Source organism: Labrus mixtus, chromosome 5 (assembly GCF_963584025.1).
Source record: "Labrus mixtus chromosome 5, fLabMix1.1, whole genome shotgun sequence".
Taxonomy (NCBI): domain Eukaryota; kingdom Metazoa; phylum Chordata; class Actinopteri; order Labriformes; family Labridae; genus Labrus; species Labrus mixtus.
In genome coordinates, this window is record NC_083616.1 from 4,600,988 (window position 1) to 4,607,932 (window position 6,945).

The following is a 6,945-nucleotide window of genomic DNA, read 5'->3' on the forward strand; positions in this document are numbered from 1 at the left end:
GAAATCAAAATAATTTTTCTCTGTCTTGTTTCGGTCTCACACTGGGTGAACTCCGGATTTTAAAGACCACATCTGAAAGGCTATTTTTCCACGTCATCACTGTAATAAGAAGCTTTTTTTAAACTAACAAATAACTAAATTCATTTGTAGTTGGATTTTTTCCGCCTGGTGGGTATGTCTTGGTCTCAAGACTAGACATCGGATCCTGTGCAAACTGCCAGTCACTCCTTATTTAAAGCCACTGATTTGATTTATGTAAATTGTAAAATTGGTAAATGGGCTGCAGTCATATTGAACCTCTCTAGTCTTCTATCCACCCAGCGTCACACCATTCCCATTTTTACACACACAACAATGCTCACTCACAGAGCACAGAAACAGCAGTTTAAATATCTTTACCAACACCTCAGCATGCAAACTGAAGCAACAGACGCCCTGTGCTTATTCAATCCAAACCTTTTTTTTTCTTACCTAATCAGTTATTTAAGAGCCTAAAAAAACAATGAAACTGCAACAACACACCAGGTTTCACAATGTTAAATGTGTCTGGTATGTCTGCTGCTCGCAGTCCAACAGTGATTTCGTTTTTGGATCCACTGACATTTCATTGCAAAATTACTTAATGCCAAACTAGAACAAAGTACCCCACACAACAATTTACTAGTTTAATTACATTTATTCATGTTCTATACTCTTCACAGCACAGTGTGTATGTTACCTTCAGTAAGGTGTAAGTCGATTGTGTGGACATGAAGCAGGAAATGCAGCAGAGGAATAATTAATGAAGTTAATTTTGGAGTGTTTGGTTTCATAATCAGCATCTCACATGAAAGTCAGAGTGATTGTTGGCTGTGTTTCAGAGCAGTCGGGAGGCGGGATGTTGATGGAGGCTGTGGGAATGAGAGATTGTTCGGGCCTCTCGGTGTTCCCTGCACTCACTGAGGACAGATTGTCAGTGGAGAAGGACTCTTCTCCTGCGAGGAGCGTAGCAAGCAGGGATTTCCACACATTCTGTCAGTGTGAACAGAACATCACGAGTGTTATAAAAACCCCCTGACGTTTTCTGATCCCGGATGAATTTCACAAAAAAAAACTGTGTTTCCATGTAGAGCTTTTATAAGAGCAAGCCATTCTTTTGGCCATGATGCGCCATCTCTGAGAAAATAACCTTTAACAAAGTGCAGGACTTTGTTCCAGATCCTTGATTTATGTCTTATTGCGAGGTCAGTTCTGCTGGGAGAGTAGGGGTCTGGATTTCTGACAATGTGCCAAAAGAAAGCCATAGAGGAATGTGTGTTTGTGTCTGTAACTGAGCGGGAATCCAAAACAAACAACTCATATTCCAGCGAACCACTGCTGTGGTCTAAAAACACACACACATGCACACTTTGGCATATTCTTAGCTTGATTCCTTATCTTCCCTTCATATTTTGATTCACTAAAGACAGCATGTGCTCCTTTACATACTGAGACATGTTGGTTAAGAAATATGACAGTATTCAATGAAATGATTTCCCCTGACATACAGAGTCACCCATTTGTCTTAGAAATTCAATTATTACATTATTCTGAGCGCTTTAGTTATTATACATATTTTACATACATATTTTATGCCATGAACCGTTGACTTCATAGAACAAACGGACATGGCCTCCTGGTCTGTAGAAATGAAAACGACACACAAATGCTTTAAACGTATGTAAATTCCACCTCCAGGGGGCTCTTAATCAAAACAATGACAAATGATGACGTTGAGGCTGGCGGAGAATCATGGGAGTTATTCTCTCTGCTACTCCACCCCCCGATGAAACGAACTCCGATTTGACCGTAGTCAAGAAGAACGGGCGAAACGGATGTGAATATGTTTACCGATTTGATAATGGAGGTAATGTAGCCAAGTATACATGATGTTTTTATCAAAGCAAACCATACAGCGACAGTAAGGCAGCTTTCAGCTTAGCAGTTCCTGCTTCAATGATAAACAACTTGTGTCTGTCATGGCAGCCGCTGCGACAAGACAAGTCCCATTACATCACATTATTAATCAGGGGACAGTGTGTACTGACACCTATCATATAATTAAAAAAATGAAAAGAGAGTTGCACCAGATTAAGCTAGTCACACATTTCCAGTCTCACATAACAGTGATGAAAGATATAAAATAAAACCCGACTCAACAAAGAACACTTAACAATTTTCCCAATGAGTTTCTGGTCACAATCTGTAGTTTTTAGTTGGTATACAGTATGATGTTCATTTTTTAAATAAGGTCTCTTTCTGGAACATAATAGATAAAACAGGCCATGATTTATACAGGAACTTGAAAAATGTCTTGTGGAGAAGGTAAAACCCTAACTCTGAGGAGTTGGCAGTCGTAGCAGAGAGCTTAGCAACATTAGCCAGCAGGCTAGTTAGCTGGGCGTCATGCTCGTTAGCTGAACCCTGCAGGTCGGATTTGTGCAGCTATATTTTCCACCAGCTGTCTCAGGGCGGCCGTCATTTCTCTCTTAACAGACTCCGATACCATGGACTCAAATTTTGTAATCATTTCGGTCCACAGGCCGTCCATCATGACTTTAATGCAGCATAGCATATCTGCGTTAGCATTGGGCTTCTCTGCAGAATCAGGCTCTGGGGACTGGTGGTGCAGCCTACTGTGGCTGGATTTAGCAGACTTATTCTTTACTCAAAGACTCGCTATTAATCTGGATATGGCCTCAAATATGTGTAGCGTAGGGAAAACAGCCCAAGCTTGGCACTAACAAGAATAAGCGGTGGACAGATAAAGTAAGAAAAAAATATATATATCATATCGCCGAGGAGCTGCCGCAAAACACATCCCACATCCTCCGCTTTCACCGGAAGTCCTCGTTCTACGAAGCTCTTAGAAGTTGGCAGTTCTTTTTTTCTGAAGGTTTTTCCTGAAAGACAAACTTTTATTAAACCAAAATCAACATCCCAATCCACGTCACATTACCCCAAATAACGGATGAAGGTATGATCCAGCTACAGTCTTTGTCACTTGTAGAGTTATCACTGACTCTGGAACAGACTATGACCCTTTGGAGCACTTCAGTTTCTTTGAACTTTAAACTTTACTGTCTGCAAATTCACTGCTTTGATTTAATTTTGCAGCTTTCATAATCGTATAGTCTCCAGCAGCCGTAGACAAATAAACACACTGCACAAGATCTCTCAAAGAAAACAATCTACTGGTGAACACAGACAAGCATTTCAGAAGACAAGAAGACATGCTTCCTCTAGGGAGGTATTCATCTTTTTCACAGTTGTTGTTTTTTTACACACATACACAAACTAGAAATACACACATTCTCTAACTCCATTAACGTGCATCAACATATGGGAGATGTCAGAGCGAGGGGCCCCCGTATTGTCAGGCCCTCCAACATTTATCTGAGTTATTCATCCTGTTGCCCTTGTCTGTTGGTGATGACCAGGCTATAGTAAAGAGAAAAAGGGAGGACTGGATGTAAACCTGATTTATATTAGTTGTGAGATATTAATGTTAGTCTACACTGTAGATACTGAAGGATCAACACTTCCTGACTTCTGGACCCTCTTCTCCTGTATTAATACCTCTGTATAGAGACATTACAAGGCATATTAATCACGTCAGCTGTTACTTTGGTGCTGTTATATCTTATTATTGATAGTGGCTCACAGTAGCTTCTGCTAATATTTGAGTGTGGTGTTATGCTGCCATTGGATATAAACAAACACAACTGGTGTTTACAAGCCTGTTGTTATGAATTGAATGAAATGTTAATATTTCATGTTAAAACTCACAGGCTGTGGAGCCAAAGTTGTCTAACCTGCGTTGTGTCTTTCACCCTTACACAGAAAATATGAGTTTGGGGGATTGTAGTGTGTGAGCCAGTTCATCGAAAGAGCTTTGCGTGGCTGGGTCGAGGGCATTTGCATGCAGACCAGATGACTCTGTAACATTCCTGTCTCATTATTGGCTCATGCGTTGGGTTAACATACACATCATTTAGAGTTTCCCAATAAATAACTTTAAAACCACTCCAAAAACTCTCAATAGAATCCCATTACTGTTAACCAATCCCGCCTGAAGTTCTCTGGAAAAAGCTCAGTGTGTGTGTGTGTGTGTGTGTGTGTGTGTGTGTGTGTGTGTGTGTGTGTGTGTGTGTGTGTGTGTGTGTGTGTGTGTGTGTGTGTGTGTGTGTGTGTGTGTGTGTGTGTGTGTGTGTGTGTGTGTGTGTGTGTGTGTGTGTGTGTGTGTGTGTGTGTGTGTGTGTGTGTGTGTGTGTGTGTGTGTGTGTGTGTGTGTGTGTGTGTGTGTGTGTTGTGCCTCTTGACACGCATAGAGCAATCAAGTATGTTTTTCGACACCATGCAAAGAAAAGCTTCCACAGAACATTAAAAAACAAACAAAGCGTTCATTCCCTCATTTCACCGAAAGAATGAAGAATCAGAAAATCACACACATCTGTGTTAGCAGTCACATTTTACATCACATATGTTACCCTTATTCTTACTCTTAACAACACCCTCTCTGGATTTCTGAACCTGAATAAATACAACTGGCATATACAAACATCCAAAAATGTGCAAAAACACATTTTACACTGAGAAAATGTCAGACTGAGTAGTGATCTCTGGACCCCTCCACAATCAGACCAGTGATGACCACATGTATAGCAGCATGTCTTCATTTAACCACTAGCTGTCGAGGTGGTGTCCAGCAAAGGATATGGGCTTCATAGATAGCTGGAAGTCTTTCTGGGAAAAAAACCTGAGACAACATCTATCCCACTTTGGATGGTGCAGCTCTATTATCTTTGAAACACGGCTTAGTTTATTAGTCCAAGACCCTGACAGGTTTTGAGGATGGAGGGTTGGGCTCATCCTTAGAGATAGGCTGAGGAGCTCAAATCTGACGGTTAAGCAGCTTTGTTAGGTTTTGGTCTAAGAGAAAGGTTGATCTGAAACGTCTGAAATTTAGGTCCGAAAGGTCAATTGGTGAATTTGAGGTTTTAGAGGTGTTTCTGCCGTGCCAAAGTTTGGGGAGGAATCTGCACCAGGTAAGGGTTGGAACGAAGATCAATCTGTAAATAGAGAGCTTTGCCTTCAAGCTCACCTCCCTACAATGATTCGGTACTACACTCCTCAAAATTGAGCCAATCTGCCTGTCAATCTAACGGTCCATCATACCCTCGCTCATGAACAAGACTCTGTGTCTGTCGCCTAGTGGATAGTGTGTGTGCCCCATATACAGAGGCTACAGTCCTCCAAGTGTGTGGCCCATGTTTGAATCTGGCCTGAGGCTCCTTTCCCACATGTCACTCTCTCTTTCTCCCATATTTCTGACACTATCCACTCCAAATAAGGGCATAAAATCCCCAAAATGAACCTTTAAAAAAACAAAAAGTGCCACTGCTAGAAGTCGTGAAGTAATGTTGCAGTGAGTCAAATTTGCACGCAATTGAGTAATGTCTTTTTGAATATCCATATTTGGCACTTGCGATTCAATAATTGTATCTCATGGGTCAGGAAAATGATATCGTGCAGTGATGATACTTTTTCCAAATAGGAGTACTGTCACGATGAAAGGCAACAAACATTTAAAAAAAAAAAAAGCAGTACAATATAAAAAAAGTTGGACTAATCCTTTAACTTTGTATCTGTGGAGTTGTCTGTCCTCTGCAGACGCCTCAGTCTGCTTCTGCTGCCATTTCCTCCATCAGACAACTCAGACAATTTCCCCCAGAAAGTACGCCCTGGAATTATTCATGCTTTCATGCTCACTCTGCTTCCCTCTCTGTTTTACAAGTGAAATGAAGCACGCTCTGCCAACATCTGGCAGTAAATCCACTTTCATATTTGACTCTTTATCATTCAGCGTGCTGGGTTCCGCCACATGATCTCCGTTCCCGAGGACGACAGGATACAGAAACTGGACTCCTTTTCGTTGATATGCTTGGCACGGGCGACCGAATGGGTGAAATCACTGCCACGCCGGACGTCTTTGTTCCCGTCCCATCGTCTCTAGAGGAAGAATTTACTGCTTACTTTAATCCAAAGAACTGGAGCTCTGTGTATGAGCTGACAGCGGGTATGTCTGCTGTGTATGCTTCAAGGCCTGCACATTACAATGACCACGGCCCTGCTTTCTTTTGTTCTAAATGCTTGTTCTCTTAGGTCAGTGCACAAGGCCACCTGTAAAATGGCAAAGATATGATCCCCTTTTGTTTTTCTTGTGCTCCATACGAGTTAAGGGTGTCACACAAAACATTCCCGACTAATTAGATTAACCACATCTTGAACGCAGATGAAGACAAATTAAAACGCTGTAGAACATGAGGCATGTGAGATACATCAGCCGACGTTGTTCATTAAACAAAGCATGAGTCATTGTAAGGCTGAAGTGCACCTCACCTCATATTTCACAACACGGTCACTTCCCCAAGCTGTCTTCTGTCAGCTCCGCTCATTTAAGGGCTGGTAATTTGACATCTGTGAGAGGCAGCATAGGTGTTGAATATTTGACACGTCCCCATGGCTCTGCAGGCATTAAGTGTATTAAGAACGCCAAATCTGAAAAACGTCCAGCGGTGAAAATGATCTGCACCGCTGGATGAGTGTCGGTGTGAAGCCGCCAGAGGGGATTACTCAGACCAGGGTTTTTCCTTTCTGACACCAGGGTGGAATTGATTTAAGCAGCAGTTGGCCTCAATGCATCAAGTTCGCTGTCAAAGAGTGTGACCGTGCTCATTACGGAGAAGTGGCACTCTTCATATGCGGGTCATTCTTGCCACTTCAAGGCGGACATGGTGACCATATGGTGTTTGACTGGAAGGTGCTCTGTTTATGCCTGTTTTGTCCAAGTCTCCATAAGTACCCTGTCAAAGTGCAAAGATAGGCAACGTTAGGTTTACCAAAAGCTCTGGAAAATGCCCATCG